The 11,299-nt window shown below is 39.2% G+C and overlaps 1 non-coding gene across 1 annotated transcript; it reads left to right on the top strand.

Annotated features, from left to right (window-relative positions):
* Positions 1 to 6,822: 6,822 nt before the first annotated feature.
* LOC136519206 (small nucleolar RNA R71) lies at positions 6,823 to 6,931 on the top strand. Its single transcript, XR_010774766.1, has one exon. It is a non-coding gene; the product is annotated as a small nucleolar RNA R71 (small nucleolar RNA).
* The last annotated feature ends 4,368 nt before the right edge of the window (positions 6,932 to 11,299 follow it).

Genomic DNA, 11,299 nt, shown 5'->3' with positions numbered 1-11,299 from the left:
TGGAATAGCCGAGGTATCAGGCTTATCGGAGTATGTGGCTAGTACTGCAAGGTCTCGACCACACGGTGACCTACAACGGTATGGTCCTCAATCGACATAGGCAGGACAAGCACTGCTAGGCAAACCTATCTGCCCATACTTACCTTAACATCATGTCCTGCCTGGTCTCGATTTAATCATTTTTTCCATCTTGGTATTCTCACAGTCCAAAAATGAAGCCGATAAGAACAAGGTAAAGTCTATTCCCGCGAACGATGAAACCATCATTCGACTTCTATCGAAATCTAAACATTATTAAGCATAAAAGGTATCAACCTATACTTACTAGCAGGGTAGAACTAAGGATACCTGTATTATCAAGGTAATCATGCAGCAACGGTATTCAACCAACTCCTAATTACTTAATGCACATTTCACAAGACGTAAAGTGTGATAAAGATTTGTAAATACTATAGAAGGGTGGTATGCATCGGGGCTTGCCTGTGTTGCAGAGAAGGTTAGATTTCCCATAACACCATAGGGGTCAGACTTGGCACCAACACCATTGGTGGATAGACCTTCTCCGAAACTTGATCAACACGAGTCTTCTCACTCTTGTATGTACTACACGTAAGAAATGATGCTTTGCTTAACATGATGGACTACATGCCATGATGCATGATGAAAGATACTCAAGTGCATAACAAAACTTAAACTAATCTAAGAAGGTTGAATACAACTTTCCTTCGTGGTACAACTAGGGTTATCCTTCTCAAGGTATAACATTAGTTTACAAAACATGTTCAGGTAACATCTTTAACTAAGTTCCAAAAGATGAGTAGACTGCTGTTGACATTTCTTAGCGTTGCTACTAAGAACGAAATTCAAATCCTAATCCCTAGCAACAGCCCAGAAATGCTTATTGGCATTTATTAACGTGTCACTTGGTTGAAGTACTTAGCCACCTATTATAAACCTATATCTCCTAACTTTACTAGGTTGTCATCCCTAGTGATGATGCCAGAGATATTTGTTGGTACTACATAGTATTACTACTAGAATAACACTAAGCAGATCTTTATTAAAGTACGTGACTATATAAGTTTATAAATAAAGAGTATCCGCAAGCGCACATATAATATACCCTTGTAGCATTTTATCCGAGAGTATTCTAGGTATCGTTATTTATATTTTTACCACTAGAAAGGTCTAGCATGGACATGTATTGATAACTTATATTATTAAAGAAGAAGTAAACCATAACAAATAATCTACTCACAACAGGGATAAGTCATAAAATAAGATATGTATATATGATAAGTAATGATAATGATAAGTCACTCAGAGCACTCCTTTCTATGTCATTAGCATGGTCAGGTAGAATATTAGAGGAATAATTCCTTAAGTCATTCTTAATTACAAGTCAAAGCATACATTTGATTAGTGCAATTACACCTAGTAATCATGGCTAAGATTATCATATCTACATAGAAGGGATATTACTAAGGAAGATTGAGGGCAGAGCTCGTTCTACCTTCGTAATCGGACCCTACGTGTGTCTATATTCGGGGAGTGGACTACAAAGGACTCAACAGGAGTGTCACATCCATGATCTGCCACATGACCCAGAATATAGGGTGTATCCATAGATAAACAATGTATCAGCACCATGCTAAGACAATGTTGACCACCCACCCATGGTACCTTAGAGTGAGCGCTATGCGAACTTATGCATAAACATAATGATAAACTAGCTATACTAAGCATATAATCAAAGTAGATGATGAACATCATAATGAAGAACATGAATAAGATGAATATTGAGATTGTCATAACAATTGTAACTAGCATATAAAAATAGTAGAGAAACAAAAGAAAGAGGGTACAAAGTTTATACCAAACCACACTCTTGATAAGATCGGGAATCCAAGCGAAGTCCTGCTTGCCTCTCTCTAGATCTATCCTAACTAGCTATGCTATGGAGGAGGAGGAGCTTTGAGGAGATTAGGGTTTGTCATCTCAAAGGACTTGATGACTTATGATTCCTAGGAGAGATAGGGGCTAGATTATATAGCCCCGAGGGTCCAACATGAACCCTTGGATCAAACCAACTTAAGCAATGGCCTAGATGTATTCTCAAAGGCTCTGGGAGACCACCATAAGAAGCTGGCTGACAGGTGGGACCAGGGGGCCGAGCGGCCCCACCTGTGGCCGGGCAGCCCCACCTGTCAGGGGGTGGCCCTCCGCTTCGGTGACATGGCTTTTGGACCCTTCTAGAGTCTTCCTACATAGGTATCACGGCGGAACTCTATATTTTCCTTTGATGATTAGGTCCTCCTTAGCAGTTTTTTGATTAAACCCTACTGGAAACACATATTCATCAAAACTTATGGAATTTATTAGTTTAAACCCCTAAACCTTCATTGGTGATTATATTTATGCCCTTATGCATGTTTAATTGACGATTTAAGTTGGTTGTTAACTACTGTCAACAATTCCTCCAAGCTTACCTTTTGCTAGTCCCTTAGCAAAACTAAACTTAGTAAATGGATCTGGAGTTTAAGGATTTTGAAAACATTGAAGCAACTCCTCAAAAGTACATATGCGTTCAAACAAGAATTCTCCTCTAGATTAGAATAAACTGATCTGACTTTCAAACTTACCCATATTACCTTTAACCATGGGGCTTGTAGCCTTCACTTGGGTCTTGAGCAATTGAAAGATAGAACAATCAAGTCAAGCACTATGCCTCAAGTTCTTTGCTCAACCATTATTCTAGGAGTTTTTATAGGTTTTAAAATAAAACTCAGAGCTCTCCATTGTATGACTCACTCAAGTCTCTCAATATATGTGGTATTTATGGATCCTTGCCAAGGCAATAACAGTGTTATGACTTTACTTTCTTACAACTAAGGCTTATGTGGAGCTATAGGAGTGAGAAAAGCATAAAAGAGCATGCATTGCAATACATATATTGTAAAGTCAAACAATAGATCCAAAGAGAGTTGAGTCATACAATCAAATCAAGATGTGCATGTGTATGGATGTATGGTGGATATATATATGGTGGCTAACCTAATTCTACCATGCTCCTTGAAAATATATCTCTCTTTTAAACTTGAAAACAGCTTTGCAAGAAAACATGGGCTATCTTATTCATCTCACTTTTTTAGGCGGGCATCTGAGTACTCATTGTTTTAATAATTCGGACACTTGTCCATTTTTAATATTTTTTTCTTTTTTTATGAATAACTTTTGCATAGCATCATGCTTCTTTTTGCAACAAAACTTTTGAGAGATAGCAACAAGAACTTGGAGCATTTATTTGATGGATATCCTATAAAGAATATTTTTGGTGTTTACTCCTAGTGTAGTAGTAAAACATTTTTGGGTGGATCTAGATGTAATGGCATGTTTTTGCGCCTACCCCCAGTGTAGGAGTAGTGCATATTTGGGTGGTGTGTACGTAATCTTGATTTTAAGAGCATGACAAACCTCTCATAAGGATCAGCAAAGCTTGACTAAGCTCAATGCAAAACAAGCAGCATATATGAGTGGAAGTTTTTTCTATTCTAAATATCATATATGGCTATGGTAGGAATCCAAGCTTTGTCATATAGGAGCTCATCATGTAAGATTTTTGTGTTTTTCAAAAGGTAAATCTCTAGGACTTTAGTATCACTAGGAACAAGATAAACAGTAGCTCAGACCTTCTCATATCTTATCCATCAATTACCTAGACTTAGATCAAGCATATGCTACCCATGAGTTTCAAGTTCAGAGTAAATCCTTATATCAAAATAGTCATATCCAAAACTCAGGAGAATTCAAGGCTGAAAACTAGGTACTTGAAAGGAATTACGATAGAGCAACTAGTCATCATTACCGTTGCAAGAGATTATCCTTAGAGCTCATTTTATTTAACTCTTAAAAACTAGACACACACTTTTTATTTTGTTTTCATAATTTAAGATCACACCTTAATATATATATATATATAGCTAACATAAATTTTTATTTTGTTCTTGTTTGTTATGCATCTTTTTATGACTTTAGCAAATATATAGAAAACTCAAAGATAGTAAAACCAAAAAGGGAAAGAAATGCTTAGCTAGATACATGGGGGATGCTCCTCCCCCAAGCTAGATGTTGTCGTGGTCTTTCCTCAAATCTCTCTCATCCTTCTAGAAGTAGTTTTTCTCGTACAAGCGGGTGTAGCAGCGGCTCAGGAATATGTTCTTTCGATGGATGGCTTTACTCTTGATCATCCTGCAAAATATTCCAACAAGAACACCAAAACTCGTGGCACAGATTAGGATAAGGGGTTAGCGGTCAGCCATTCAGAGATTTGTTGTCCTTGGAGTTTAGACAGATTTCCTAATTGACAAAGTCTTAGCAGGATGTCTATTTAATATATTTTTGGATTTTCTTATTTATATAATGCAGAAAGAAAATATGTATGCATGTGTTTTTTTATTTTTATGCCACCCCGGTGAATATTCCTTTGGGCTTTTACACACCGAGAAAATTTTCACATGGGGCTTTAGGCTTTATGATGCAATGATATAATGCAATAATGGAACTTTTTATTTTTCTTTTCTAAATGCAATGCTAATGCAGAAAAAGTAAATATGCTAAAGTGAAAAATAATTTATGCAATACTAAAAGTAAATATGGATAACTACCGATGTTACCTCACAGCCAGGGTTTGGATTTTTAAGTCCTCGGACAGGACTCTTCTCCTATCTCGTTCATTCCTTGGGTGCATCAATCGGTCCCAGGGATTGGAGACCCTGGATGATTGCACCTCTTGTGACTCTAGGTGACGATGTTACCTTCTCTTTCCATACCTTCTTGGTCTATGGACTTGACTTTGGCGGAGCGGGTTCATCCTTTACAACTCCTTTAGGTTCCTTATCTTCCTCCCATTCATTCTTTAGAGATTGATTCTTTTGGTTTTGGGATGATCGACGTCTCCTCCTAGAGTGGGACTTCTTCGGCTGCTCATAAGTGGTATAACTATTAAAATAATAAGCGTACCTTTTCTCTAGGGAATTGGAAGTGGACTTGTCTAGATCCGATGTAGATGATCACGTTGGTAGTATTGAGGAACGATCTTTCAAGGATGATGGGTGTATCGTCTTCTTCTTCACCCATGTCTAGAACCATGAAGTCGGCAGGGGCATAGTAGATCATGTATTCTTACCATAGTATCTTTTGCTATCCCCTCAGGAAATTGGATTGATTGGTCCGCCATCTATAATTGCATGTATGTAGGGAACAAAGGTTCATCACCGAATAAATATTCATACGTTACCTTGGACTATTATGTTGACTCCTGATCCAATGTCGATAGAAGGTCTTGTGGAAGATTCTTTGTCCAATGGTATACTCGATTCGTTGGTACGCCTAGGATCATCCTTCTTAGCAAGGAATGGTGATGCGAGGAGGTGGTTAGTACTCATGATCAGGAGTGTGTTGATCATGTTGATCGTTTCTTCTTGTGGCTACCTGGACTTTGTTCTTCCTCCTTCTCCTATTGTTCTTCTTCTTGGTCACTGTTGTCACTTCAGGGTAGGTACGGCGTCTATGGGATGCCTAGGAGAATGGTGTATATGATTCTTGAACTGAAAAACTTCTCCTTTCTATCCTTGATTATGAAGCAGATCTTGGTCACTGTCGCGTAGATGATGGCCTTCGCGGTGCTTAGGAAAGGTCGGCCCAAGATAATGGGTGCCCTTACATCTCCACCTATTTCCAAAACCATAAAGTCTACGGGAACATATGATTGTCCTACTCAGACAATGGCATCTTCAAGAATTCCCTTGGGGTAACAGAGTGACTGATCTGCAAGCTATAAATGCATATTTGTGTACAATAAAGCATCTCCATTAATTCGATCATAGATTACCTTAGGCATGATGTTGACGCTTGCTCCGAAGTCACAGACAACTTCTTGGAAAATGTGAGGTCCAATGGATGATGGGATGATAGGTCTTCCTAGGATCGCTCTTCTTCTCAGGCAAGGTATAATCTATCGACCTTCCCATCGATGGCTCCTAGGTAGTAGTAAGCTGCATTATGAATATCGACAAGATTTGTAGTTTCTAAATCTTCTAGTTGCCTCAGGAATCTTACCTTTGTCGGACTGGAGGAACAACAGTCGCCAGCTGAGCTATTTGTGATTCTATCATTTTATTAAAGCTATGCTGGTTCTTAATGGCAAGAAGCAAAGCTATCCATTCTATTATTTATGTTCTCTAGAATTTTATCATTGGAAGCTACCTTCTTAGATAATCCTTCCATAAGTCTAGATTGACCAAGCAATTAATTCTCTCAAGGGTGGTTGATTGAAGTTATTATAATTATTACCTTGATAGTTACCTTGGTAGTTTGGCCTCTATTGCTGGTTTCATCCTTGATTCTGTTGAGGACGAGAGTAAGTAGTTGTTGTTGAGCAAAGTTCATATCCTCTTAGGGTTTCAGGACAGCTTATTCCCTGAAATGCCTAGTGTTGCCATATACTTCACACGATCATGCATGAATCATGAATGTGCATGACTTCTTGCTTTTCATTAGCTCGGTCTTGGAGCTTCTTCATGAGTAGGTGCATCTTGGCAGATAGCATGTCTACCTCATTAAGTTGATGCATACCTCCACCTCTCTTGCAGGTCTGAACATGTTCTTAGTTCCAGCCCTGGTTGGAGGCATCTTCTCCATCAAGAGTGGTCGCAACTAGAAGTGTAAGTGAGCAAGAATGCACCTCCAGCAGCAGCATCCATGGTCTCACGAGTACTATTGGTCAACCCATGGTAGAACGTCTGCATGAGTAGCCAATTCTCCATCTCATGATGAGGACATTCTAATATATAGTCTTGAAAGCATTCCCATGCCTTAGGGACAGATTCATCATGTTGTTGCTGAAAACTTGAAATTCTCCCACGCAGAGCATTAGTCTTGCCTGTGGGAAAGAACTTTGCTAGGAAGGCAGTGGAGTAGTTATCCCATGTAGTGTTTCTATCTTTGTTGGCGTAGAACCACTGCTTTGCCTTCCCCAAAAATGAAAATGGGAAGAGGCAAAGTAGTATGGCATCCTTGGTTACTCCCTTGATGGTGAAGGTGTTGTAGATCTCTAGAAAGTGTTGGAGATGTGCACTTGCATCTTCATGTGCCTTTCCACAAAATTGGCTTAGCTTGCACCATATTGATGAGAGCCTGGCTTGAGCTCGAATCCATTGTCTCCGACATTGACATGTCGGTCCAGTACGGATGTATGGCCAGTAGGTTGGAGCAGTGAATTCATGGAGAGTCCTATTGCCATGGCTTTAAATTCGGGTGTTAAGCTTCGCCTTATTTGGTTGTCTTCCAATTTTAAAGCTGAGACTTTCTTGAGTTTTGCTCTGGTTCTCCTGATTAAAGCTTCTGGATCTTCAACGTAATTTGTCGAAAGGTCAAAACCGGTCATACATTACCCTACATAAGATAAACAAGTAGACAAAACAAGGGTAAGCTTGTTAGAGCAGAGGTTAATGGTTTTCCTCGATCACATCAATAAGTATAAGTTTATCAATACTTCCTTTGCTAGTTACCTTCCCCGGCAATGGCGCCAAAAATGTTTATTGACATTTCTTAGCGTTGCTACTAAGAACGAAATTTAAACCCTAACCCCTAGCAACTGCCCAGAAATGCTTATTGGTATTTATTAACGTGTCACTTGGTTGAAGTACTTAGCCACCTATTATAAACCTATATCTCCTAACTTTACTAGGTTGTCATCCCTAGTGATGATGCCCGAGAATATGTTGGTACTACATAGTATTACTACTAGAATAACACTAATAGATCTTTATTAAAGTATGTGACTATATAAATCTATGAATAAAGAGTATCTGCAAGCGCACAAATAATATACCCTTGTTGTATTTTACCTGAGAGTATTTCAGGTATCGTTATTTATATTTTTACCACTGGGAAGGTCTAGCATGGACATGTATTGATAAATTATATTATTGAAGGAAAGTAAACCATAACAAATACTCTACTCACAACAGGGATAAGTCATAAGATAAGATATGTATATATGATAAGTAATGATAATGATAAGTTACCCAGAGCACTCCTTTCTATGGCATTAGCATGGTCAGGTAGAATATTAGAGGAATAATTCCTTAAGTCATTCTTAATTACAAGTCAAAGCATATATTTGATTAGTGCAATTACGCCTAGTAATCATGGCTAAGGTCATCATCATATCTACATAGAAGGGATATTACTAAGGAAGATTGAGGGCAGAGCTCGTTCTACCTTCGTAATCGGACCCTACGTGCGCCTATATTCGGGGAGTGGACTACAAAGGACTCAACAGGAGTGTCACATCCACGATCTACCACATGACCCTAAATATAGGGTGTATCCGTAGGTAAACAACATATAAGCGCCACGCTTACACAATATCGACCACCCACCCATGGTACCTTGGAGTGAACGCTATATGAACTTATGCATAAACATAATGATAAACTAGCTATACTAAGCATATAATCAAAGTAGACAATGAACATCATAATAAAGAACATTAATAAGATGAATATTAAGATTGTCATAACAATGGTAACTAGCATATAAAAATAATAGAGAAACAAAAGAGAGAGGGGTACAAAGTTTATACCGAAACACACTCTTGACATGATTAGGTATCCATGCAAAGTCCTGCTTGTCTCCCTCTAGATCTATCCTAACTAGCTATGCTATGGAGAAGGAGGAGCTCTGAGGAGATTATGGTTTCTGTCTTCTCAAAGGACTTGATGACTTATGATTCCTGGGGGAGGCAGGGGCTAGATTATATAGCCCTAAGGGTCCAATATGAGCTCTTGGATCAAACCAACTTAAGCAATGGCTTAGATGCATCCTCAATGGCGGTGAGAGACTGCCATATGAAGCTAGCTGATAGGTGGGACCAGGGGGGCCGAGCGGCCTCACCTGTAGGCTAGGTGGCCCCACCTGTCAGGGGGTGGCCTCGGCTTCTGGACCCTTCTTGAGTCTTCCCACATAGGTACCATGGCGGAACTCCATATTTTCCTTTGACGATTAGGTCCTCCTTGGCGGTTTTCTGTTTAAACCCTGCTAGAAACATAGATTTACCAAAACTTATGGAATTTATTAGTTTAAACCCCTAAACCTTTATTGGTGATTATATTTATGCCCTTATTCATGTTTAATTGATGGTTTAAGTTGGTTGTTAACTACCGTCAACAACTACGAAAGCAACTTAGGTGAAGCACCTAAGATAGAAGAGGTGGCTAGATCATGTCGAGCCCAGCGACATGACCTCAATTAGCAGCAAAAGTCATAACCTGCAACAGGGATTGACAAACCTGAGTACTTGAGGGTACTCAACAAGTCTTACCTGACTAAAAGAAAAGACTCCAAGGGCATGCTGGATTAAAGGAAAGTTTGAAGCAAGAATTACTTTTGCAGAAAAGCTCACTACAAGTGGGTCCTTACTTTTAATCTTTTAGCTATGTATTAAGTCATTATCAGTATCCACTTAGCACCTATTCTAGCTCAAGCACTTTATTAATCATCCCATCTCTTCTCATCTCATTTCCACAAGTAACCATGTTTCATTGATTAACTATGATGTAGGTTAGAGGATTGAGTCTCCATCACCAAGGAGCACGACGATTCAATTCGATTAGGCCCTGTTGGGGTTTCCTTACCACACAACATATGCAGGTCTAGGTCTGAACCTGAACCTACATATATCAACCCTCACTCGGATCCTCCAAAACATGAACTAGTCTGCACTACCTGAGAGCACAGTACTCCACCTCCCGGCGCCACTCCTAGTGGATACACAGGATGTGTACATGCTACTCTCACCATCTCCACACTCTTGGTGCGCAGTTGTCTTTTCCCATAATAGAATAGCTAAGGTATCAGGCTTACTAGAGCATGTGGCTAGTACTACAAGGTCTCGACCACTCGGTGGCCTACAACGGTACGGTCCTTAATCGACATAGGCGGGACGAGCACGGCCAGGCAAACGTGTCTGCTCATACTTACCTTAACATCGTGTCCTGCCTAGTCTTGATTTAATCATTATTACCATCATGGTATTCTCACGGTCTAGAAACAAAGCCAATAAGAACAAGGTAAAGCCTATTCCCGTGAATGATGAAACCATCATTCGACTTCTATCAGAATCTAAGCATTACTAAGCATAAAAGGTATCGACCTATAGTTACTAGCAGGGTAGAACTAAGTTACCTGTATCATCAGGGTAATCATGCAGCAACGGTATTCAACCAACTCCTAATTACTTAATGCACATTTCACAAGACGTAAAGTGTGATAAAGATTTATAAATACTATAGAAGGGTGGTATGCACTGGGGCTTGCCTGCGTTGCAGAGAAGGTTAGATTTCCTAGAACATCATAGGGGTCAGACTTGGCACCAACACCACTGATGGATGGACCTTCTTCAAAACTTGATCAACACGAGTCTTTTCACTCTCGTATGTACTACACGTAAGAAATGATGCTTTGTTTAACATGATGGACTACATGCCATGACGCATGATGAGAGACACTCAAGTGCAAAATAGAACTTAAACTAATCTAAGAAAGTTGAATACAACTTTCCTTCGTGGTACAACTTGGGTTATACTTCGCAAGGTATTCTAATTATTGATTATCAAGTCATTCATGCTTACTAAGAAAGCACACATATTACATTTTAAAAGTCTAGCAAATAAGGGCACTATTACCTTATATGATTTAAGCACTAGAAGACTAACTAGTTAACTAAACATTACATAAACTTATCATGCTAGATAGCAAGGCACATCAAGCTTAGGTAAACAAACACTTCGTGCAACATAAATCATTATTTAGCATAGCTACCCTTTATAAGTTAAAGCTATCATGAATACCTTAAGCTACGTGTCCTGCATGCGCTAAGGCAGGTAACGGGGGTGGTGGCTGTTGGTGACAAGCAGGCAGCCTGCTGCCGGCGATGGAGCTCTGCTCCAATCCAACAGACTGAACCCGCCATGTTCCCCTCTCCTGGTCTCACAGTTTTGCAAAACAACTTGAAAAACTACCTTAATAAAACTTGCTCTCTGATCCATGATCTTCAACATTGCTTTAAGGCTTTAGATCAAAAGATCAAAGAATTTTGAGATTTTGAACGATGAACAGAGGTTTAGTGAAACTAAAATTAGTTTTAGGTTTTGAAAGCTATTTTAATCAAACATTTTTGGGTAAATAATTAAAGGCTAAGCATCTATCAAGTTTAACAACCAATTACATAGTAACA

The sequence above is a fragment of the Miscanthus floridulus genome, chromosome 17, assembly GCF_019320115.1.
Source record: "Miscanthus floridulus cultivar M001 chromosome 17, ASM1932011v1, whole genome shotgun sequence".
In the NCBI taxonomy this organism is placed as follows: Eukaryota; Viridiplantae; Streptophyta; class Magnoliopsida; order Poales; family Poaceae; genus Miscanthus; species Miscanthus floridulus.
The sequence above is the reverse complement of the archived record's forward strand: the minus strand, read 5'-3'. Positions and strand labels throughout refer to the sequence as shown.